The sequence below is a fragment of the Scyliorhinus torazame genome, chromosome 19 (genome assembly GCF_047496885.1).
Source record: "Scyliorhinus torazame isolate Kashiwa2021f chromosome 19, sScyTor2.1, whole genome shotgun sequence".
NCBI lineage: Eukaryota > Metazoa > Chordata > Chondrichthyes > Carcharhiniformes > Scyliorhinidae > Scyliorhinus > Scyliorhinus torazame.
Window position 1 is genome coordinate 69,353,300 of NC_092725.1, and position 26,600 is coordinate 69,379,899.

Sequence of the window (26,600 nt, forward strand, 5' to 3'; positions counted from 1 at the left end):
AACGTTTATTTATTCAGCTAAACTTAGAATTCCCAATCTACAGCGATGCCAGAACAACTTTCATTGTATAAACACGCAAGTTTGGAATTTGTTATCTACCTTCAACTAAATAGACGCTATGAGAAGCCAAAGACAAACATTGCAATGTTTAATATGAAGCAAAGGGGCAGCACGGTGGCGCAGTGGGTTAGTCCTACTGCTTCACGGCGCCGAGGTCCCAGGTTCGATCCCGGCTCTGGGTCACTGTCCGTGTGGAGTTTGCACATTCTCTCAGTGTTTGAATGGGTTTTGCCACCACAACCCAAAAGATGTGCAGGCTAGGTGGATTGGCCATGCAAAATTGCCCCTTAATTGGAAAAAAACGAATTGGGTCCTCTAAATAAAAAAAAAATAAAATAATATGAAGCAGAGCAAGTTCATCTGTTTTTCATTGAGGAGAGAATGTTGTCCAGTACACCAGGGGTGCTCCTTAATCTTTTTTGAAAAATTGATGTAGGTAACAGTAACTGTAACGCCGTGTGGGCAACCTGCCTCGGGGCCACATCTGGCCCAGCCGGTTTCGAAGAACATAAGAACCAGGAGCAGGCATACGCAAGTAAGCCCTTCCAGCCTGCTCCGTCATTCAAGGCGATCATGGCTGATAGGCCCACGAGACATTTTGCTGACCGTTGCTACACTCTGCTGATTTCCATCAGTGTAATCTTTCTTTCTACTGGTCTGACTGAAGTGGCTGACTGACTGATCTGGATGTAAAATAAGGGCAAGTGAGGTGAGGTGCGTGCTGATTGCACACAACATTGACTGTGAGAGATGTTCCCTCTTGTGTCCAAAGTTTGTACGCATCCCACCACCCAGAACCAGTTCCAATGTCCCAGGAATCTAACCCTCCCCCTCGTAATCCTGCGATCACTACCTTTGAGGTCCTACTTTACAACTTGTCTCCTAACTCCCTATATTCTACTTTTAGGACCGCTTCCCTTTTTCTCCCAATATCATTTGTACCAGTGTGTACCACAACCACTAGCTGTTCACCATCTCCATCCAGAATGTCCTATAACCACTCCAAGACATTCTTGACCCTAGAATCCACCATCCTGGAATCTCATTTACTACTCAGAAACGCTTATCTATTCTCCTTACAATTGAATCCACTATTTCCTATATTCTCATATTTGTTACTCCTCCCCTGTTTACAGAACCAATCATGGTGCAACAAATTTGGCTGTTGCTGCTTTTCCCTGAGAGGCTATTCCCCTCAGCTGTATCCACAGCTGTTTTGTAGGAGAGTGGCCACTGGAGATTCTTTACTGTCTGTCTAGTTCTCTTGCTCTGCCTGGTGGTCACCCATTCCCTTCCTGCCTGTGGACTCTTTGCCTGCGGTGTGACCTCCTCTCTATACGAGCTATCCACGATCCTCTCTGCCTCGTGGATGCTTCACATTGTCCCCAGACACTCGCAAACCTGGGCTTCAGGAGCTGCAGCTGGAGACACGCCCTGCCCACATGCTGCCCCCACATGGAGCACTCCACGGCTTTGAGCTCTCCTGCCATGATTTACCTCTTCAAATTAAAACTTTGGAAGATGCTTAATATGAAACAAAATCAACCTTGGCTCATAGTGACAATTTAAAGAGAGGAGGGGCAGTTTGAGAATGTGCAGAATTCCCCATCACGCTGATGTGAGTGACTGGTTGACTCACAATTACGAAGTTGTAGCTGTAAAATCTGACTCTGAAATCCTGTGGCAGCTGAAAATGATGGGCACAGTGCTCCAGGCCACTTTCTGCCCGTTCGCATAGCAATCCATGCTTGTAAGGGCACCAGTGCAGATGTGTTGTGCATTTGCCAGAAGCATGCAATGTGGGCACATTTGACGTCAAACTACCTCAAAACCATTTTTGATGCACGTTCTGCTGGTTTAGACTACACAAGTCCTTTTAATGTTGGGTCCGAAACACTTGCAGCTTAACATGTATACGAGGAACCCCATACTGGCATCATTTAAAGTGCCAGACTTTCAGGTAAGATGCTTTTTTGAGTTAGTTTTGCTCTTCCGAAGTTTGTGGAAGTACTACGTTGGCGGTTTTGCAGGAGTTCTGGAGACTTGCATTTTGAAGGGAATGTTATTTCAGCATGACAGGAAGTTTCGAGCGGTTTTCTGCCCTGTGTCCGGGAAGCTGGAGTTATTGGGACTATAGTTGCACTCCCTCTCAGACTGCAGCACAATAGAGATATGAAGCACAGATATAGTGAGGAGAGCTTTACACAAAGAGTGGGGGGGGGGGGGGGCTGGGGGAAGAGTGGGTGGGGGGGGGGCTGTAGGAGGGCTCTCCACAGAAAGGCCTACCCATAAAGGTATTCAGAGAACACTTCTCCTAACTCCACCTTAGCTAGCCAGATACAATTTCTTAGACACCTAAGATTCAGCAAGGAGGTGGTCACTGTACTATCTCACCCCCTTCAATAGGAGCTACAACTCCATAACACTGCTAGGTTGACACTGCCAGTAGCTGTCAACATATTCATCCGCCTCAATGTCTACACGTGTGGATACTTCCAGGTGATAATAGGTAGCAGAGTCAAAGTTTCCTTGTTTGCTGCTCATCACAGCATCAAGGGGCTGTATGCCAGGTAAGGAGACCTTATCATCTTCCCTCTTATCAGAGTTAAGTGTTTTCCAATCACCTCCCTTCATGCTTCAGTGATTTTGAAGTGAGCAGCTGCAAATTGACAGCACTTAACTCCGTTTGAAGTAGTTGATGTTTCTAAACATTTCGGTTAGAGCACTTCAGAATTACTCACGCATGAAAGAAAATCAAAGGAGCAAAGATGTGTCTTTGGAAGCTGTGAATCACAGCCTGGAAAGGGAAACGCATGAATGGCTTGCGGCTCAGGTCTCTGAGGGGGTTAAACACAGCTGTCTTGTTTTCATTTTCCAGGAATTGACAGATGCAGCTGCTTGTGCCTGAGCCAGCAGGTGTGTTGCCCAGCTGTGCTCAAGCAGTATTTATCTCTAGTTTCCTAACCCGGGTCTCTTTTCTAGAGGGCTGTGGGGAGGGCGTCCTTATGTAGGGGATCTCTGGGGGGTTCTTTATTTTGGAAGGTCGATTTGGAAGGTCTCTGCCGGGGTCTCTTGATTTTGGGGTTCTATTTAGGGGGTCTCTTTTTGTGGGGGTCTCTGCGGAGGATCTATTTAGGGGTTGCTAGGGGGTCTCTTTTTATAGGGGGTCTCAGGGGTGGTCTATTTATTTAAGAGGGTCTCTGGGGGGTTTCTTTATATAGGGGGGTGTCTGTGGTGGGGAGGAGATGGGTCAGGTCACCCCCGTACCTGGGGGCAGGGGACCCAGAAAATCTGGGGCTGTTGGGCTGAATTGCAATGCGGGATGGGGGTGGGGGGGGGTCAGACATAGGACCTCATTATCGGGCTGTCTACTCAAAATAGCCCGATAGCGGAATTCCCACGAGACTCCCTCGCAATCCTTGCATTGCATGAATTTGCATGGTGTAGCCATCTGGGATGGCCACTTCCCGATTACAAAATAGACACTTTGCAAAGATTACAGGGAAAATGGACAATACTGAGAAAACAAGCAGGTTCAGAGTTTGTCTGCATATTGGAGCCGCAGCTCCCAGGCAAGACCAAAACTGCAAACCCATTAGCATACTAATGGCCCACCTCCGGGGACAAAAGACATTTGAGTAACCGATACTAAGGCAGACAACCCGGCACCAGAGGAGACAAGAACAAAGCAGGCCAACGGCCACCTAGGACACGCCCAGGCACCAGGGCACCCACCCCTTTATTGGAGGAATTCGATTGGGACAATTGAAAAATGGCCCAATTAATTGGGGCCAAGTTCAAGGCTTGCCCAAAAGCGCGTGAAGCCCCTTTTGGGTATAAGAAGGATCCCCCAAGAGAGAATCGTTCTCTTGGCTCCGGCTCTCACCGAGGACAGACCTGCCCAACAGCTGCACCAGAACAAGTAAGTCCAAGGTCAACGCACGCTACGAGACAGACAACTGGTAGCATTGCGGATAGCACAATTGCAGCTCCGAGGAAGACACGATCGATGCATCACAGCTGTCATCCCCAACGCCGGCAGCACAGAGACACACACCTTGGTGGGACATGTTAGTCAGGCTTATGGGGCACAATCTGATGAGCTCCACACCGCTGCAGATGTACATCAGATGGAGGCAGGGACCCCCAGATGAGACAACAGTCTGATGTCTGCTGGATCCAAGGATCAAGCTGAGTCCCAGCCTGATGTTGAGCCTCTGGAACAGGGTTACCCGGAGCTGATGGAGACATTAGGATGCAGCCGGGACATTCAGAGGGAGATGTCTATGTTATGCACCAGGATTTAGAAAACTCCAAAGTATATCATGGAGTTCAACTGACCTACAACTGTTTATATCGATTTTGGTTATGGTGAGCCTTCCAGGTGTTAGTCAACAAAGTCTTAAGCACTTTTAATCAAAAACAAGCTTTATTCTATGAACTTAGTTAACATTTTTATAAATACACACAGTAAGCATTTTTATCAACTACCAACATAAATACATCACACAGCTATAGTAATCTATGTAGCACCCTTAATACATTTCCCCCTTTAACTGTTCCAATTTAATAACAAGATCCCATAAACCAGAAACCCCTGGTGTGGCTCAACACGGCACTCTTACCATATTAAAGTCTGGAAGTAATAACTGTGGATAGCAGAAGGAAACGCAGATTTCCTATACACAACCCCGTTAACTGTAACCCAATTACGGGATGCGTGTGCAAAAATTACACCGTTCCTTCCCACATCAGACCCCCACCAGTTTTTCGCTAGAGTTAAACAGCAGGCTACCATGTCCGGCCTGGACGAAAAGGAGCAAGCGAAGCTCACAGTTTTAAGCCTCGACCCTTCAGTCGTGGCAGCCCTTCCCCACCCACAGAATGTAGGAGGAGGCACACTCCAAGAGATGCACACAGCGATCCTAGATGTGATCGGCTATAACAGAGGAGACCCCGTAGAAGGCCTAAACAAGTGGAGGCAAAAGAAAACAGAGCACCCCGCAGAGTTTGCTGGACGCTTGTGGATACATTTTACAGCGGTATTCGGAGAGTTAGCCCGCGCCCATTTGTCTGTAGATAATATGGCCAAATGGATTCGAATCCTAGTCTCTCATGCGACAGAGGGAGGACAAAGAGCTTGCCCAAATTACGACCTCTCAGATGAGGCCCACAACAAAAAATGGGTTTTGAAGAGATTGTCCCACGCTTGGGAGCAATCAGTCCAAGGCAAAACCACATTTGCAAAACCTGAGGAAGAGCAGGCAGACATGAATCCAGTTAAAGCGCACCAGAACCCCGCATGGGTAAATGAGGGCAGGAACAGCCCACAGCAACCCAAATCCCAGGAATGCTACAACTGTGGACAATTAGGTCACCATGCACGAGAATGCCAAGTCCCCAGAAACAGCAGAGACCCCAACAGACAGGCACCCTAAATAAGAATAGGGCAAAGCCAATCCATAGTGTTAGCACCTGTTCAGAGAACGCAGATATGAACGGCACCGACTGACTGTGTTCGAGCTCCCCAACCTGGGTCTGCGACACCCTTTGGGACAAGTCCGGTAGACCGGTCGTAGCAGGCGAGGTCCGGGGACACCCCGTATAATTTCTTTGGGACACAGGAGGGTCCCGCACCACACTCAATTCCTCCACGATGTTTCAGCGAGACATGTGGCCCACAACAGACACCATCACACTCAGCGGCTTTACAGGTCATTTACAACAAGGACACATCATAGCCCCTGTAGCGATACAAATAGGGAACATTACAACTAAACACCCCGTAGTTTTGGTCGATCTACCCCAGACAGCTGAACACATCCTAGGAATTGATTTTATGAGCTCCCACAACGTCTCTGGTTAATAAATGTGTATGGAGAATGGCAAAGGCAGCACGAGCCCCCGCCATGCTCACAGTTGGAGACTATGAAAACAGAATTAGCTCAGTAGGAGACTTCTGGTTCGACCCTCGAGCCATTAGCCAGGACAAACAGGTTAGCGAAGTCCTGCAGCAACACAAAGCTGCATTTGCACAGCACAAGCACGACTGTGGCAAAATAGCTGGCTTGGTAAACATTACAGGTCCCGACCCCAGACCCCAAAAGCAGTACGATTTTCCCCAAGAGGCAGAGGGAGAGGTCTCCAAAGTAATAGAGAGTCTGCTTGATCGAGGCGTACTCAGATCAGTAACCTCCACAAACAACGCACCAATTTGGCCCGTCAGGAAACCCGATGGATCATGGCGACTGACCATCGATTACCGGGAACTGAACAAAGTAACCCCAGCAGCAGCCCCCACCGTAGCCACAAGTCTTGAGACCATGCCCAAACTGGGACTCCAGTCAAAGTTTTTTTCGGTTTTGGACATTAGCAACGGCCTTTGGTCCATTCCATTGGATAAAGCGTGGCAATATAAATTTGCCTTTACATTCCAGGGACAACAATATACGTGGACGTGCCTTCCACAAGGCTTCCACAACTCCCCCTCCATTTTCCACCGACAGCTGGCAAATGGACTTGCAAAATTTTCCCGCCCCGATTGTTCCAGTATGTAGATGACTTGCTACTACGGACAGACACAAAGGGAGAGCACGTTTCGCTTCTCGCCAAACTCCTAGGACTCCTAAAACAGATTGGATGTAAAGTCAACCCCAAGAAGGCCCAGATTTTGTAGGAAAAAGTGATTTACTTGGGTACAATAATCATTCATGGTAAACGCGAGATCGAGCAAAAGAGAATTGACTAGATCGTCAAATTGCCCCTTCCCCATAATGTCTCAGCCCTCCGGTCATTTCTAGGACTGGTTGGCTACTGCCGAAACCATATCGACGGTTTCGCCACAAAAGCAGCGCCCCTATCTGACCTTCTCAAGAAACAGGCACCTTGGGAATGGCTTCCACAGCACACGGATATCGTGGATGCTTTAAAAAGAGCCCTCGGCACAGCCCCCGCATTACAGGTCCCAGATCCACTTTCCCCATTCGCAATCAAAGTTGCAAGCACCGACCGAACCCTTTCGGCCGTGCTCCTCCAGGACCGCCTTGACCAATTACGCCCCGTGGCATACGCCTCACGCATGTTAGATCCTGTCGAGCAAGGATTTTCTGCCTGCGAAAGGCACCTGCTTGCAATTTTTTGGGCAGTACAGTACTTTGCCTACATTACAGGACTCAACCCCATCACCATTCTCACTGAACACACCTTGTTAGACGGTCGACTTAAAGATGGCAGTCAGCCAAATCTGCGCAGCCCGTTGGACCCTTCTTTTACAGGGACGGGACATTACAGTTAAAAGAACCAAGACCCACACCTTCCTAGCCGATAATTTGCAATATGCAGGTACTCCACATGAGTGTGAGATCATCACCACAAAGCGCAACACTGGCCCATTTATACCTAAGTCAGCTCCCAGGAAAGCAGGTAGTACACCCCAGAGACCCCAGCCCACAGACACGTGTGAACCCCTGAAAATTTATGTGGATGGCTCCTCCACAGTTTTGAACGGAAAGAGAATCACTGGTTGCGGCATTTATGTAGAGGACGCACAGGGACGCGCCCTAGATAAGATTTCACTAAAGTTGCCAGGACATCTAGGCTCGCAGGCAGCAGAACTGGCAGCCATAGCGTACATTGTAGACCACCCTGACTCGTTTCCGACCCCGGCAGACATATTTTCGGACAGTTTATATGTCTGCAATAGTTTAACGGAATTCCTACCCCTGTGGGAAACTAGAGGATTTGTTTCCGCAGACGGAAAGCCCCTACCCTCAGCCCCATTACTCCGACATATCCTAGAGACAGCTAAAAATAGGAAATATGGTATAATTAAGGTTCGCAGTCATCACCGTTCTTGATCTGTGCCCAGAACAATCCGGACAGATATGCAAAAAAGGCTCAGCTTAGTCACACCCGCTTTTAGTCACGCCCCGTTAATGGACCCTGGATGAATTTGCAGATAGATTACATAGGACCCCTACCCAGGTCATCGACACCTTCACAAAATGGGTGGAAGCTTTTCCATCCAGAACGAATATGGCCAAGACAACAGCTAAAATCCGAACACAGCACATCTTTACAAGATGGGGTCTCCCATGCAGTATAGAGTCTGATCAAGGCTCCCATTTTACAGGACCAGCAATGAAGAATGTCCTCACAATTTTCAGAATTAGGCAGAAGTTTCACATTGCATACCACCCCCAGTCAAGCAGCATTGTAGAGAGGATGAACAGAACTCTAAAAGCCACTCTCAGGAAAATGGTACAACAGAACAACAGCACCTGGGATTCAGTTCTCCCATTTGCTTTAACGTTCTTAAGAAACACGGTATCCACGTCCACGGGATACACCCCCCACACCCTCATGACCAGACGCCCCATGAAAGGGACAGAGTATTTATTAGGACTGGATTTGGCCAGCCCTGCAGTCACCGCCCTCACGCATGAAAATGCTGTACAGCAGTTAATTGAGAACATAAAGGCAGCCCAGCTCGCAGCAGCTGTGAGACTTGGGACCAGGAGGAAACAAAGTAAAGCTTATTTCGACAAAAAGGTACATGCCACCGAGTTTGTAGTAGGGCAGCAAGTGATGCTGTCCCTATACAACCCCAGTTCATTCTTTCCCCCCATATTTTCTGGACCGTACTCCATTTCGGACAAAGTAAGCCCCTCGGTATACAAGATCACATCCCAATGGCAAGTCTGCGTGGTTTCACATAAACCAGCTTAAGGCTTATGGCTCGCAGAAGAACCATGCACACCACATCTTGCTCGCAGCAGCAGATGGGCACGCCCCGCCCACAGATGACGTATTCCTACCCTCCCCCAGCCAGTCCAGCCCGTCCTCAGACACATCTTCAATTCCACCCCCAGAGGCACGACTCCGCCTCTCCCTTCCTTCAAGCAGCAGCGACAGCGACAGCGACAGTGACAGCAATGACGACAGCCACAGCACACCACGTTTTGATTACACCCCTGCACCAGGCCCCACTCCCAGTGAATCTGAGCATGATTCCAGTGACCCCTTCGAAATCACGTACATCAAAGCCCCTGACCCAGACCCGCGCCCGACGATTACAGATTGAAGCATAGTAGCTCCAACCTCGACACACGATTCTGGCACCGAGACAATTCGTTCAGGCTCATCCGGAATGATGAAATGGACCCCAATTCGCCCCAAGCAGCTTTTGCCAAACTACTCCAGTCAAGAGTATGGCAGCCGGGAGAAGATGATGACTGACTAATTAGTCTGACTCCCACCAAACGAATCCCTTTGCGACCCTGTTCGCTACTCAGCAATGAGGTGTCCACATGATGGCAAAAAGGAACCGATGGAGAGATACGGTGTCCTTTCTGATGGAACCTGCACCATGTGTGTAATGTATGTTTGTTCGTTTAATGTACATGTTAAATGTTGTTTGTGAATTTAAAAGTTTCATGGCCCCACGCCACCACTCTTTTGACGCCCACTGGCAGTTAATGGAACAAGTTTGTCGACAGACAACCGTTCAGAGGAACTAGTTTTTGGCAGACACCACTCATAGTTACTCTTCTGATTCGATCACGAGAGGCAGCCCCCCACGATGACCACATTCTTACTCGTTCTTGACGGTCGCTTAGGCAGTGGAGAAACGGCACTGGTCCCCGCCCTGCCTGAGGACCCCCTCTGGTCAGCTACGCTCGGGTAGAGCACATACGGCACTGATAACCGTCCTACCCGGGGATTCCACCCATTTCTTACCTGCCGCGGCCCTTACGCACCCCATTTTGGCACTTTCAGTTCGAAATTCTTTTGTTTTTGGTGACCCTTGGGTTGCTTCCCTATGCTATTTACATCCTCAAACACTAGGATGGTAGATCGTACAGGCTGCGAGACAGCTCGCACTCTGTCAGTATTTTTCTCGGATGTCTTGTCCCAAATATTTGATTTTTTTTTTTTAAATGAGGGAGTCACAGATGGTGACCAATTATAATGAGTAATTGGCAACAAAGGACAGACAGACAGACATACGAGATCTTAAGCAAGATAATAACAGATATTATGCTTGTGTCCACAGAACTCCGGAACCTCAGGAACACCAGAGGAAGATAAAGAAGAAGTCCGACAAAAGGAAAAATGAAGACGACCTTCATGCTTTTCACCTGGATCTTAGCGGGACCCCTTCAGTTGTGCGTGGACGCTACCCCCTGACCCCTATCACACAGGCCATGAATGATTCCCACCCCTGCCGTACACTGTACCCCGAGATAGCTACCCCCGAGACAGTTACCAACACCCCGACCTGGTGTGACAAGTTTATAACCTGGTATTCACTATCGTACATAGTAGAATCACTCTTAGTACTGGCGATACTCTGCAGTGTCGTGCAGACACTTAGACTCAGAAAATGGCGAAGGAGCGCCACCGCTCTCGCACCCCGGTATACACATTTAGGTCCCCTATTTTTGGACTTCACCAAACTTCCCAACCCCTTGAGTGAATTAAAGTGCATCCGTTTTTCTTTGTGTGTGTTTTGTTCAATAAAGAAATGTAAACTTCTGTGCTTGACTGCCAAGCCAGAGAAACTTGTGTTAAAGTGTTGTAGATTATTTTTGATTGTTTGAGTGAGGATAGTTTATTAAGAATAGTTAGAGGTTTCAGTTTTTTATTTTGTAATGCATGCCTGAATGTCATAGCGCCCCATAAAGTTTTATAACGATGTATGTATGTAAAATGATTTTAGGTAAAAATTGCGTTTCATAGGATAGGGCAGTGTAGAGCCTGTGAAGTGCTTGTGGATGCCCCGCTTGGTCAGAGAACAAAGACGACGCGATAATGTGATCCTTCACGCTTCGTGTTGAGGACCACAAGGAGGGCTGATAGCCATCTGGGATGGCCACTTCCCGATTACAAAATGGACATTTTGCAAAGATTACAGGGAAAATGGACAATACTGAGAAAACAAGCAGGTTCAGGGTCTGTCTGCATATTGGAGCCACAGCTCCCAGCCAAGACCAAAACTGCAAACCCATTAGCATACTAATGGCCCATCTCCGGGGACAAAAGAGTAACACTTGAGTAACTGATACTAAGGCAGACACCCCGGCACCAGAGGAGACCAGAACAAAGCAGGCCAATGGCCATCTAGGACACGCCCAGCCATCAGGGCACCCACCCCTTTATTGGAAGAAATTGATAGGAACGATCGAGAAATGGCCCAATTAATTGGGGCCAAGTTCAAGACCCGCCCAAAAATGCACAAAGCCCTTTTGGGTATAAGAAGGATCCCCCAAGAGAGAATCGTTCTCTTGGCTCCGGCTCTCACCGAGGACAGACCTGCCCAACAGCTGCGCCAGAAAAAGTAAATCCAAGGTCAATGCACGCTACCAGACAGACAACCTTAGCTGTTCTTCTTCACCACTTCGACCCCAGCAGCCACAGAACCGAACAACGGCCATTGTTCCTCTGACTGAGTGGGCGCCTGAAGCTAAGTATAGTCTTTAGCAGTAGTGATAGTTTAGTCGTAGTATTTGTACATGATTATATTTAACTGTGTGTGTAAATAAATAAGCATTTGACTTTGAACAAACTAACTGGGGTATCGAGTCTTTGATCAGTATTCAGTTTGAACATAGAACATAGAAAAATACAGCACAGAAGAGGCCCTTTGGCCCGTGATGTTGTGCCGAACATTTGTCCTAGATTAATCATAGATTATCATAGAATTTACAGTGCAAATGGAGGCCATTCGGCCCATCGAGTCTGCACCGGCTCTTGGAAGGAGCACCCTACCCAAAGTCAGCACCTCCACCCTATCCCCACAACCCAGTAACCCCACCCAACACTAAGGGCAATTTTGGACACTAAGGATAATTTATCATGGTCAATCCACCTAACCTGCACATCTTTGGACTGTGGGAAGAAACCGGAGCACCCGGAGGAAACCCACGCACACACGCGGAGGTTGTGCAGACTCCGCACAGACAGTGACCCAAGCCGGAATCAAACCTGGGACCCTGGAGCTGTGAAGCAATTGTGCTATCCACAATGCTACCGTGCTGCCCTTAAGAACAAATTAATCTACACTATATCATTCTACCGTAATCCATGTACCAATCCAATAGCTGCTTGAAGGTCCCTAATGTTTCCGACTCAACTACTTCCGCAGGCAGTGCATTCCATGCCCCTACTACTCTGGGTAAAGAACCTACCTCTGATATCCCTCCTATATCTTCCACCATTCACCTTAAGTTTATGTCCCTTTGTAATGGTTTGTTCCACCCGGGGAAAAAGTCTCTGACTGTCTCCTCTATCTATTCCCAGGATCATCTTATAAACCTCTATCAAGTCACCCCTCATCCTTCTCCGTTCTAATGAGAAAAGGCCTAGCACCCTCAACCTTTCCTCGTAAGACCTACTCTCCATTCCAGGCAACATCCTGGTAAATCTCCGTTGCACCTTTTCCAAAGCTTCCACATCCTTCCTAAAATGAGGCGACCAGAATTGTACATAGTACTCCAAATGTGGCCTTACCAAGGTTTTGTACAGCTGCATCATCACCTCACGGCTCTTAAATTCAATCCCTCTGTTAATGAACGCGAGCACACCATAGGCCTTCTTCACAGCTCTATCCACTTGAGTGGCAACTTTCAAAGATGTATGAACATAGACCCCAAAATCTCTCTGCTCCTCCACATTGCCAAGAACCTACCGTTAACCCTGTATTCCCCATTCATATTTGTCCTTCCAAAATGGACAACCTCACACTTTTCAGGGTTAAACTCCATCTGCCTCTTCTCAGCCCAGGTCTGCATCCTATCTATGTCTCTTTGCAGCTGACAACAGCCCTCCACCACTCTCTGACTTCTATCGGTTAGCCAGTTCGTTATCCAACTGGCCAAATTTCCCACTATCCCATGCCTCCTTACTTTCTGCATAAGCCTACCATGGGGAACCTTATCAAATGCCTTACTAAAATCCATGTACACTACATCCACTGCTTTACCTTCATCCACATGCTTGGTCACCGCCTCAAAGAATTCAATAAGACTTGTAAGGCAAGAGCTACCCCCCACAAATCCGTGCTGACTATCCCTAATCAAGCAGTGTCGTTCCAGATGCTCAGAAATCGTATCCCTCAGTACCCTTTCCATTACTTTGCCTACCACCGAAGTAAGACTAACTGGCCTGTAATTCCCAGGGTTATCCCTATTCCCTTTTTTGCACAGGGGCACGACATTCGCCACTCTCCAGTCCCCTGGTACCATCCATGTTGACAGTGAGGATGAAAAGATCATTGCCAACGGCTCTGCAATTTCATCTCTTGCTTCCCATAGATTCCTTGGATATATACCGTCAGGCCCGGGGGGACTTGTCTATCCTCAAGTTTTTCAAAATGCCCGACACATCTTCCTTCCTAACAAGTATTTCCCCAAGCTTACCAGTCTGTTTCACACTGACCTCTCCAACAATATCGCCCCTCTCATTTGTAAATACTGAAGAAAAGTACTCGTTCAAGACCTCTCCTATCTCTTCAGACTCAATACACAATCTCCCGCTACTGTCCTTGATCGGGCCTACCCTCGCTCTAGTCATTCTCATATTTCCCACATATGTGTAAAAGGCCTTGGGGTTTTCCTTGATCCTACACTCCAAAGATTTTTCATGCCGTCTCTTAGATCTCCTAATTCCTTTCTTCAGTTCCCTCCTGGTTATCTTGTATCCCTCCAGCACCCTGTCTGAACCTTGTTTCCTCAGTCTTACAAAAGTCTCCTTCTTCCTCTTAACAAGACATTCAACATCTCTTGTCAACCATGGTTCCCTCACTCGACCATCTCTTCCCTGCCTGACAGGGACATACATATCAAGGACACGTAGTACCTGTTCCTTGAACAAGTTCCACATTTCACTTGTGTTCTTCCCTGACAGCCTATGTTCCCAACTTATGCACTTCAATTCTTGTCTGACAACATCATATTTACCCTTCCCCCAATTGTAAACCTTGCCCTGTTGCACGCACCTATCCCTCTCCATTACTAAAGTGAAAGTCACAGAATTGTGGTCACTATCTCCAAAATGCTCCCCCACTAACAAATCTATCACTTGCCCTGGTTCATTACCAAATACCAAATCCAATATGGCCTCCCCTCTGGTTGGACAATCTACATACTGTGTTAGAAAAGCTTCCTGGACATACTGCACAAACACCACCCCATCAAAACTATTTGATCTAAAGAGTTTCCACTCAATGTTTGGGAAGTTGAAGTCACCCATGACTACTACTCTGTGACTTCTGCACCTTTCCAAAATCTGTTTCCCAATCTGTTCCTCCACATCTGCTACTATTGGGGGGCTTATAGAAAACTCCCAACAAGGTGACTGCTCCTTTCCTATTTCTGACTTCAACCCATACTACCTCAGTAGACAGATACACCTCGAACTGCCTTTCTGCAGCTGTTATACTATCTCTAATTAACAATGACACCCCCCCACCTCTTTTACCACCCTCCCTAATCTTATTGAAACATCTATAACCAGGGACCTCCAACAACCATTTCTGCCCCTCTTCTATCCCAGTTTCCGTGATGGCCACCACATCATAGTCCCAAGTACCGATCCATGCCTTAAGTTCACCCACCTTATTCCTGATGCTTCTTGCGTTGAAGTATATACACTTCAACCCGTCTCTGTGCCTGCAAGTACTCTCCTTTGTCAGTGTTCCCTTCCCCACTGCCTCATTACATGCTTTGGCGTCCTGAATATCGGCTACCTTAGTTGCTGGACTACAAATCCGGTTCCCTTTCCTCAGCCAAATTAGTTTAAACCCTCCTGAAGAGTACTAGAAAACCTCCCTCCCAGGATATTGGTGCCCCTCTGGTTCAGATGCAACCCGTCCTGCTTGTACAGGTCCCACCTTCCCCAGAATGTGCTCCAATTATCCAAATACCTGAAGCCCTCCCTCCTACACCATTCCTGCAGCCACGTGTTCAACTGCACTCTCTCTCCCTATTCCTAGCCTCACTATCAAGTGGCACCGGCAACAAACCATAGATGACAACTCTATCTGTCCTGGCTTTTAACTTCCAGCCTAACTCCCTAAACTCGTTTATTACCTCCACACCCCTTTTCCTACCTACGTCATTGGTACCAATGTGCACCACGACTTCTGGCTGCTCCCCCTCCCCCTCAAGGATCCTGAAGACACGATCCGAGACATCCCTGGCCCTGGCACCCGGGAGGCAACATACCTTCCGGGAGTCTCGCTTGCGACCACAGAATCTCCTATCTATTCCCCTAACCATTGAATCTCCTATTACTATTGCTTTTCTATTCTCCCCCTTCCCTTCTGAGCCCCATAGTCAGACTCAGTGCCAGAGACCTGGCCGCAAGGGCCTACTCCCGGTCGGTCATCCCCCCCCAACAGCATCCAAAACGGTATACTTGTTTTGAAGGGGAACGGCAACGAGGGATCCCTGCACTGTCTGCCTGTTTGTTTCCTTTCCCCTGACTGTAACCCAGCTACTCTTGTCCTATACCTTGGGTATGGTTACCTTCCTGTAACTCTTGTCCATTACACCCTCTGCCTCCCGGATGATCCGAAGTTCATCCAGCTCCAGCTCCAGTTCCCTAACACGGTCTCTGAGGAGCTGGAGTTGGGTGCACTTCCCGCAGGTATAGTCAGTGGGGACACCGGTGGTATCCCTCACCACCCACATCCTACAGGAGGAGCATCCAACTGGCCTATCCTCTATCCCCTCTTACCTTGCAGAATATAGCTGCCCTGTGGACCAACTGGAACTCCGCCGTCCGACTCTGCTCCCAGTCAGCTGCACTCTCTGTAAACTCCTGGCTCCCTTCTCACTCTTTGTGGAAATGTAGGAAATGAAATGAAAGGAGCACCTTATTCCGTCCTCACCTAACTCCCTCAGTCACCAAACTCTCACTATAGTACTCAAATGCACCAAATTCAGCACTCAGTGCAATACCTAACCGACTTAGTCTCTCCTCATATGATAGTCCTGCCATCCCAAGAATCAGCCTGGTAAACCTACGTTGCTCTCCCTCCATAGCAAGAACATCCTTCCTCAGATAAGGACACCAAAACGGCACACAATACTCCAGGTGTGGCCTCACTAATGCCCCATACAATTGCAGCAAAACATTGAGGCGGTATCGAAAGATACCTGGCGACTCTAGAGCAAAACGTAATTAGAATTAAGGAAGGCGACCATATTGACCGCCATATTTGGAGCCAGATAAAGAGAAACACAATTAGCAACAATGGCAAAGAATTGAGAATCGCTCTGATGTAAATAGGTAGATGAACAGGAATCACAAGGACTACCATTCCACCACCATAAACACATAGAAAATAAAAGCAGGAGGAGGCCATTCGGCCCTTTGGGCTGCTCCGCCAATCATTATGATCACGGCTGATCATCAAGTTCAATACTCTGATGCCATCTCTTTCACCTCCCTCCCCCCGTATCCCTTTAGCACCAAAATCTAAATCTAATTCCTACTTTTTACACAACGTTGTGGCCTCAGCTACTTTCTGTGGTAGTGAATTCCACAGATTCACCATTCTCTGGGTGAAGAAATTTCTCCTCACCTCAGTCCTAGAAGGTTTACTCCTTATCCTTAAACTGTAACCCGTAGTTCTGGACTCCCCCACCATCAGGAACATTCTTTCTGAAACTACTCCGTCTAATCCTTTTAGTATTTTATATGTTTCTATGAGTTCCCCTCTCAATCTTCCAAACTCCAATGAATATAATCCTTACCGACTTAGTCTCTCCTCATACGATAGTCCTGCCATTCCAAGAATCAGCCTGGTAAACCTACATTGCGCTCCCTCCATAGCAAGAACATCCTTCCTCAGATAAGGACACCAAAACTGCACACAATACTCAGGTATGGCCTCACCAATGCCCTATACAATTGCAGCAAAACATCTCTATTCCTATACTCAAATTCTCTTGCTACGAAGGCCAACATACCATTTGCCTTCTTTACTATTGCCTGTTGTACCTGTGCGCTTACTTTCAGTAACTGATGCATGAGGACACCAAGTCTCTCAGTTTGCACCTATTCAAATAATAATCTGCCTTCCTATTTTTGCTACCAAAGCGGATAACCTCACATTTATCCACATTATATTGCATGTGCCCATTCACTCAGCCTGTCCAAATCCTGCTGAAATATCTCTGCATCCTCCTCACAGCTCACCCTCCCACCCAACTTTGTATCATCTGCAAATTTGAAGATAATATATGATTTCTCGTCCAGATCATTAATATCTCATTTGACAGTTGAGGGTCCTAGCACAGATCCCTGCGGTACTCCATTAGTCACTGCCTGCCATTCGGAAAAAGATCCATTTATTCCAACTTTGTGCTTCCTGTCTGCTAACCAACTTTCTATCCATCAGCATGTAGTTGGCGTGTAACCATGAACACCGTATCAATGAATGCCTGCATGAACGAGCAGGCAAGAGTGGCTGGAATCCGGGGAGGAGATGAGGAGCAGGAGCTTGGTCCCTTCATCCTGGATACAGTGTGCAAGAAGTTCAATGACCTTATCAGGGCAGGAAAGATGAGTGGCATGCTGTCTTCAAGTGCCGTCTCCCTCACTCTGATATCCTTCCCTTTTGTCTGCGCAGCACTCTTCAGACCAACACACCTGACAGCTCCACACATTCTTCGTTCTTTAGGCACCACCTGACATCCCCACAGAACAGTCACCATTGGTGCTCACACATGTCTTTGACCACCTCACATCCATCCCTCACAGTCACCACCCACAAGAGTTGCCAATGCCTCCTCGCCACAAAATCCATTTCTGCCATTCATAACTCTCTCTTTTTCTCTCCTTGCAGAATAGAGTGCAGAACAGGGAGAGGCAGACATCTGGGTGGGGCTGGGGTAGTAGGACCCTCCTGTCATGGCCACCCTGATTGTTGTAGAGGACGCATTGCAAATTAATCAAGTGCCTAACCATTGGTTGTGGAGAGGTGGCAGTCTCCCAGATACCTGGTAACAGAATTAGATCACATTGCCCCATGGTACACAGCAATCACTCATGTTGAATTGTTCCCACCTCTAACTGAAATATGATCATTTCTGCAATGATGACTTTGAACCCGTTCCCCTTCTCAGTTCCAATTCATCTTCTTTGTCTCCTCCCAGTCTTTCGAGGATGACGCAGGAACTGCTGCAGGCCTCCTCAGGTGAGGTTCTCACTCTGAGGAACACCTTCACATGACTCGGGCCCACCTTCCACCACAATCACCTCAGTCGTGGGACTTCCAAGGCAGGTGGCAATCTTCTCACAAGATGAACTGCATGGCATGAGTGAGCAGGAACAGGTGTCCAAGGCAGGGGTACCATCCTTTAGAGAATCCCTGTCAGCCAGCAGGTGCAGGATACTCCAAACCCCGCTCAGCTAACACAGATGCTGAGTGTCAGAGGTCATTCTGCCTTGCCCCCCTCCCCCACCCCCCCACCCCCACCCCCCACCCCCCACCCCCCGCCTCTCAGCCAGAGCCCAAGTCCTCTCACCCATCCCAGTGGCCAAATCTGCCCATACACAAGTCAAGGTAGGGCAGTCTCCAGTCGGGCTGAGGGGAATCAGCCATCAACATCTGCGCCATGGACAAAGTCACCTACCTCCAGTTCAGCTGAAACTACCAGAGTGGAAGCATGTAGGGGTGGTGGGAAAAGGAAGACAAAGTATTTCTTAGTTACACAAGGGCCATCACTTAGGTGTTTAAACATCTGGTAATGCAATAAATTTATTGCAATTGTTGAGCACCATGATCTTTATTTCAAGTCTCCATTGTCCAGTCATCTCCATTGTTACGTCCCACCTGTCAAAGTGTATCTCAACATTGAGGTAAATGTTATGTCAGGGGTCAGTTGGTGTCAGCGAATTGGAGGATTAGGATACTCCAACCTCTCCTCGGTTGGATGCAGAAGTCATGTACTATTTTGGATCTGAACTCCTTGCCAGTGACAACAGGCTGTCTGGCCAGTGTATCAAGTAAATCCTCCAGTGTGCTCAATCAATGTAGGCAAAGCCCTCCAATTCTGCTCGGTTCCCTCTTGTTATGTGCCATTTTGTTCTCCAAAAGAGGGAGAAGGACTGAATGTCAGTGATTGTATTTGGGTGATGTGCCAATCATGGGTGAATGCATCAAACGGCGGTTGTAAGGCTGACTTGGAAGGTGCATGAGAGCGAGGTGGCGTATGTGAATGTTGAACTGGAGTCCTGATTGCAGGCATTTTGCTGATGGTGAGTGATGGGGGCTACGTTGCATTAATCAACTCTGGTAGTAGTGGAGCAGTGGGTAGGAGACCCAAGTGAGGTCATTGAATTTCCTGTGAAACTGCAACCAGGTCCTCGGAGCCAGACTCCAGAAACTGACCTCCCTGGTCACCAGCCCCCCTTTTCTTTTTGGCACCTGCGGATTCACACCATTCTTCCACTTGCTATCTTCCGGACTATTACCTACAGTGCCACGTCAAACAAATTACCAGCCCCCCCCCCCCCCCCCCCCCCCCGGCACAATCGCCAGGAGAAGGCCCAGACTGGCGGAGGAGGCATGCTGGATATACAAATCCTCCTAACCTTCGAGGAACGGACCCTGGAGGTGATGGGGGTGGATGAGGCAAGAGCGGTCACCAACGCGGAGATTGGTGGAAGCCACAGAGGTAAGGATCCACTGGGCTCCACCTGGAGGGCCTGTCAAACGTGTGTTGTTATTGCCATACTGACTGACCCATCCCCCCCCCACTGTCCACATTTCCATTCTCCCACACGTCCTTCAGCCGATAGTGCCGCCCATTCCCAGTGGCTCCCCTGACTCCCAGGAGACCATCTCGGAGGAGAGCTCCGAGGAAGACACGATCGATGCATCACAGCTGTCATCCCCAACGCCTCCAGCACAGAGACACACACCTCGGTGGGACATGTTAGTCAGGCTTATGGGGCACAATCTGATGAGCTCCACACCGCTGCAGACATACATCAGATGGAGGCAGGGACCCCCAGATGAGACAACAGTCTGATGTCTGCTGGATCCAAGGATCAAGCTGAGTCCCAGCCTGATGTTGAGCCTCTGGAACAGGGTTACCCGGAGCTGGTGGAGACATTAGGATGCAGCCGGGACATTCAGAGGGAGATGTCTGTGTTATGCACCCGGATTTAGAAAACTCCAAAGTATATCATGGAGTTCAACTGACCTACAACTGTTTATATCGATTTTGGTTACGGTGAGCCTTCCAGGTGTTAGTCAACAAAGTCTTCAGCATTTTTAATCAAAAACAAGCTTTATTCTATGAACTTAGTTAACATTTTTATAAATACACACAGTAAGCATTTTTATCAACTACCAACATAAATACATCACACAGCTATAGTAATCTATGTAGCACCCTTAATAAATTTCCCCCTTTAACTGTTCCAATTTAATAACAAGATCCCATAAACCAGAAACCCCTGGTGTGGCTCAACACGGCACGCTTACCATATTTAAGACTTGGTATGGATACACCTGTTTCCTTTCCAAAACAGCAGGTTTGAATTCCTTCCAGAAAACAGTAATCACTTTTAAGTTATCAAGTAATATGAAAACCGTTTTTAAACTGAAGATAGAGAGACCTGTGCAATACAAAAACAGGTCAAACTCAAAGCGAAAGTAAAAACTCAGAGCCACAGCCCAGCTCCGCCCACACAATGACATCACTGAAGCCATGTGATAAGACAAAAATATTTCTGAAAGGGACAGTCCCATGACATCTGTGACACTCGAGCAGATCCATAGCCGATTGGAGGAGTTCCTGAGGCGATGGGTGCAGGAGATGCCGCCGGCAATACGTAGCACTGAGGCCAACACTGCTAGGGTGGTGATCGCGGTGGAGAGCCTTGTGTACGATCTCAGCAATATGAGTGAAGGTGTCCAAGGCATCACACAGTCAGTGACGGCCATGGCTGAGGCTCTCAGCAGAATGTCCGACTCGCTGGGTGATGTGATCCAGTATCAGGCCAACCTTAATGAGGTGCTGAGGGTCATATCCCACTCCCAGATGGAAATGGTTGAGGCGCTGAGGAGCCTTGGCATTGCTGAGGCACAGCAGAGCTTGTCCCAGTCACTGAGGAGCATCGCCAAGGACGTCGACATGATGGTATAGCCATCGGGGAGCCGCCAGGGGTGGCAGAGCCAGATGATGCAGGAGCAGCAGTGTCTCAAACCAGCTGCCCTTCCATCCTGAGGTGAACCCAGGGCCCTATGGGCACCGAGAGTGAGAAGAGTTGCTGGGTACCAACCCGGCCCTTCCCATGGAGTGGGGACGGTGGCCGACAGTTCCCCCGAGTTCCATCCTGATGAGGCCGCCTCTCGAGGTCAACACACAGGATTGCGCGACACTACTGTGCATGTGCTGTCGACAGGTGCGCCGGAGCCTTCCCGGGCAAACAGGGCATCCATGCCCGATCAGATGCACCTGGGATGGGCTTTGGCCTGCGAGATACCACACAGGTCCCCATCCGAGCCCTAGAAGGATCCTGAGGTGTAAACGTTCAGGGCTGCAGTAACCTTGCCAGCCACCAAAAGCAGGAGTGCTCCTCTTCCCCATAGTGCAAGTGCGCGGGGACATAGCACAGGTGTCGCACCTTGTTGAGGCAGAGCCTGCTGTGGCACGCGCTGTCCGTCATTTGTTCAACAACCAGCGACGCCTGTAAACCCTGGGCCTCTCCCTCTCTGGGTCCCTCCCTGGCCTGATGGGAGCTGGGATGGGAGCAAGGCCCGGCACATGAGCCGCTGCAGACGCAGCCTCCGCCGCCATCTCCAGCATCTGGCCGCCCGGCCTACCAGCAGCACCACTAGGGCAAGTTCTGCTGGGTCCAAAATCTGCAAGGCATTGGGAGAGGGTGTTAGACTGACAAACAGCGGTGGCTCCCACCCCGGGATCCTCCATTCCTCCCCTACTTACTACCTGGGATGTGTGAAGTGCTCACTTAACCACTATAGCCTTCAGCTGCACAGTGAGAGGCCCCCACAGTCGATGGAGGTTACAGGTGGTCGGTGGGGCAGAGGGCAGGGACAAGGGCTGCTCCCAGAACAGGTAGACACGATCCAGGGGTTGGCATGGCGGAGCAGTGAGTGGTTGGCCACCCCCACCCCATGGCCACTGCTGAGCACTAGTGTGGCAAGCCCAGCATCCCTGGGCTCTTTGCCTGTGAGCAAAGAGGGCTACTCACCTCCTCAGCTTCCCACAGAAGCCCTTCCGCCAGGTTCACGTTTTTCAGAAGGAGTACTAATTGGCACCAGTGTGACCATTTGCTGGGAGGCCGATGAATGACGGGAGGCCGTTGGATATGGGGTTGCTACTATTGTATGGAAATAGGGCTTAAGTGGTGATAATTGGTTTCTTGCCACGTCATGGCGGGATCCCGATTTTGCCTATAGGGGCAGGCCAGTTGCATCGCAGACTGTTTGGCGCCTGGCACAGTTCTGGTTTTTGGCCTCTCCTGCTATTTACCGGTCTCGTCGTGCTCTCGCTTGAGCCAAACGAGGCCAGAGAATCGCGCCCACACTCTCTCTTTCTCTCTCTGTAACTCACACTCACTCTCTCACACACAAAGACTTCCTCTCCCTCCCTCACATGCACTCACTCTTCCCTCGCTCTCCTACTCGCACTCACAGATACACATTCACTTTCCCTTTCACTCCCTCTACCTTTCTCGCTCACACACACTCACTCTCTCTCACCCTCCATTACACACACCCGCTCTCTATTACAGACACACTCACTCTCCATTACTCACACACTCGCTCTCCATTACACACTCACACACTTGTTCTCCATTACACACACCCGCTCTCTATTACACACACTCACTATCCATTACATACACATCGCTCTCCATTACACACACACACTTGCTCTCCATTACACACACACACACTTGCTCTCCATTACACACACTCGCTCCATTACACAGCACTCGCTATCCATTACATACACTTTGCTCTCCATTACACACACACACGCTCTCCATTACACACACACACTCTCCATTACACACACATGCTCTCCATCACACACACACTTGCTCTTCATCACACACACACTTGCTCTCCATTACACAGACTCACTATCCATTACATTTGCATCGCTCACACACAAACTCAATCTCTCTCTCATCAACACTCACTCTCCTTCACTCACACACTCCCTCACTCCCTCTCACACACTTTCACTCCCTCTCACACATCCTTACTGCCTCTCTCTCTCACACACTCACTCTCCCTATCTCACACTCTCCCTATCACACACATTCACTCTCCCTATCACGCAGACTCTCTCACTCACTCTCTCTCACACGCTCTCACACTCACTATCCCTCTCTTTCACAAACACATGCACTTACTCCCTTCTTCTCTCTCACACACATGCTCACACACTCACTCTCCCTCACACACCCACACTCCCTTACACACCTTCACACCCTCACTTCTTTTCACTCACACCCTCACTCCTTTTCACACACGCACACTCCCTCACACACCTTTAATCCCTCATTCACACCGTCACTCCTTTTCACTCACACTCACTCTCCCTCTCTCCTTTTTTTTTTAACACAAATCTAATTTATTTGACTTTTAGCCAGAATATTTTTCCCTGTAAATGGGCTGGAGTTTGTTATCAGCAGAACGAGACCCAAATGAACATGGTTCAGTCCTGAATGTGAGTAACAGCAAACTCTCCCTCTCTCACACACACTCCCTCTCCCTCTCTCACAAATGCTCACTCTCTCGCTCACACACACTCATTTCTCTTTCTCACACCCTTTCACTCTCCCCTCTCTCACACACTCACTTTCACCCACACACTCACTGTCACTCTCTCAGACAAACTCACCCATCCTCTTTCACACTCACTCTCCCTCACACTCACTCACTCTCCCTCTCACACACAGACAGTCCCTTGCTCACACCGACTCACTCTCCCTCTCCCTCCTACACACACACAAACACACTCTCCCACTCCCTCACTCACACACACTCACTCTCCAATCTTTCACACTCTCTCACTGTCGCACAAACCACTGGCAGCAAGTCTCTTCATAACCCCCCCTCCCCCTGGGTCCTACAGCCTCTCTCTCCTTCCTGACAGCATCTAAATCTCTCCGCTGCTCGAGCACCCTTTCTCCCTCGGCCCTCCAGCACCTTTTCTCTCACTTTCCCCCACTCCCCTGAATCCTCCCTCTCACTCCAGCACACTTGGAGCCACTATCTGACACTGTTTCCCTATCACATTTGCTGCTGATATACTCACTTGTCAAAAAATCCTTGACTTTTACATACATGATATGGATACACAGAATACAGTTTTCGTGGTAGATATTATGAAGCATTTGAACTCACTCAATGAGGAGTATGGGGGAGCAACCAAATGCTCACAAGATACAATGGCAACAGTTGGGCCTTTGAGATTAAACCTCAGCTGTGGTGGAAGCAATGTTTCAGAGTTAATCTAATACATTTCCCTGCCATAAGATCGCTGCGTTACATAATGGGCCTTACATTGCTGGAAAAGTAACATGTTAACAACACGTATCACTATTCGTGTACAAATTGGCCAGCAAATGTATCAGCAATAAGCCAATAATTGATAAACACTGGAACTTTTGTCTGTTGCTTCACCCAAATGGCTTCCTGACCTTGGCCTCCCTTTTCTTTTCAAGAATGCGTTGGATTTGGATGTAGATTGGCCATTAAACTTGTTGGAGAAAGTTAAGTTTTACAATTAGATGTTTGAAGCCATCACAGTTCATCACGCTCGCTCGCTCTCTTCTACGTTTGCTGTCCTCTCATCCTCCTGAAGAACCCTTGTGGACCATCCATGGCCTTGTGACCTTGAGAACCACTGGGTTAGATTGGTAGAGTCTGTGTGCAGTATGAATACTTAGCCCTCTGGGTGTCCCTGGAGAGGGAGCACACGGTGTCTACTGGCACTCTTGAGGCCTTCCATGCCCATTGGGCACCACAGTGGCTGGGGTGACTTATTGACCCCTTTTTAACAAAAAAACAAAATGTGATTAACATTTCCCTTGCGATTCGTTTGTTATTTAAGGCAGTTTCCCCCTAAGGGACTGTCCCTTTAATTTGTCGCTCAGTTCATTTCATTTAGTTAACTTGGCTATTTATGCTAATCAAAAGAGTTGCATACTTAGCACAGAGTAATTCGAACACCCCATTTCTGTACTGTACCTGCAATATGTATACACGCTGTCTCACAGTGCCAGGGACCTAGGTTCAATCCTGACCTTGAGCTATGTCTTTGTGGAGTTTGCACTTTCTCCCCATATCTGCATGGGTTTGCTCCGTGTGCTCTGAATTCCAACCACAGTCCAAAGATGTGGAGGTTGGGTGAATCGGTCTTATAAGAACTAGGAGCAGGAGTACGCCATCTGGCCCTTCAATGAGATCGTGGCTGATCTTTTGTGGACTCTGTTCCACTTTCCCATCCGAACACCATAACCCTTTATTCCTTTATTCTTCAAAAAACTTTATCTTGAAAACATTTAATGAAGGAGCCTCAACTGCTTCACTGGGCAGGGAGTTCCATAGATTCACAACCCTTTGGGTGAAGAAGTTCCTTCTAAGATCAGTCCTAAATCTACTTCAACTTATTTTGAGGCTATGCCCACTAGTTCTGCTTTCACCCGCCAGTGGAAACAACCTGCCCGCATCTATCCTATCTATTCCCTTCATAATTTTATATGTTTCTATAAGATACCCCCGCATCCTTCTAAATTCCGAGTACAGTCCCAGTCTACTCAACCTCTCCTCATAATCCAACTCCCTCAGCTCTGAGATTAACCTAGTGAATCTCCGCTGCACACTCTCCAGTGCCAGTACGTCCTTTCTCAGGTAAGGAGACCAAAACTGAACACAATACTCCAGGTGTGGCCTCACTAACACCTTATACAGTTGCAGCATAACCTCCCTAGTCCTAAACTCCGGCATGTATTAATATTTTATCATTTAAACAATAATCTCTTTTGCTGTTATTCCTACCAAAGTGGATAACCTCACATTTGTCAACATTGTATTCCATCTGCCAGACCCTGCACCATTCAGTTAAACTATCTAAATCCAGTATCCTCTGTACTTTTTGCTTTACTACTCATCTTAGTGTCGTCTGAAAACTTGGACACATTGCACTTGGTCCCCAACTCCAAATTATCTGTGTAAATTGTGAACAATTGTGGGCCCAACACTGATCCCTGAGGGACACCACTAGCTACTGATTGCCAACCAGAGAAACACCCATTAACCCCAAGTGATAGATTTGTTAGTGGGGGAGCATTTTGGAGATAGTGACCACAATTCTGTGACTTTCACTTTAGTAATGGAGAGGGATAGGTGCGTGCAACAGGGCAAGGTTTACAATTGGGGGAAGGGTAAATACGATGTTGTCAAACAAGAATTGAAGTGCATAAGTTGGGAACATAGGCTGTCAGGGAAGGACACAAGTGAAATGTGGAACTTGTTC

At 48.3% G+C, this 26,600-nt stretch overlaps 1 long non-coding RNA gene across 1 annotated transcript in view; it reads right to left on the reverse strand.

The window, feature by feature from the left end:
• The window catches only part of LOC140396198 (uncharacterized), a 36,141-nt gene extending 17,377 nt beyond the window's left edge, over nucleotides 1–18,764 (reverse strand). Inside the window, exon 1 of the long non-coding RNA XR_011936479.1 lies at nucleotides 18,705–18,764. This is a non-coding gene — a long non-coding RNA (uncharacterized lncRNA). The remainder of the gene's footprint in view (nucleotides 1–18,704) is intronic.
• Nucleotides 18,765–26,600: the final 7,836 nt, after the last annotated feature.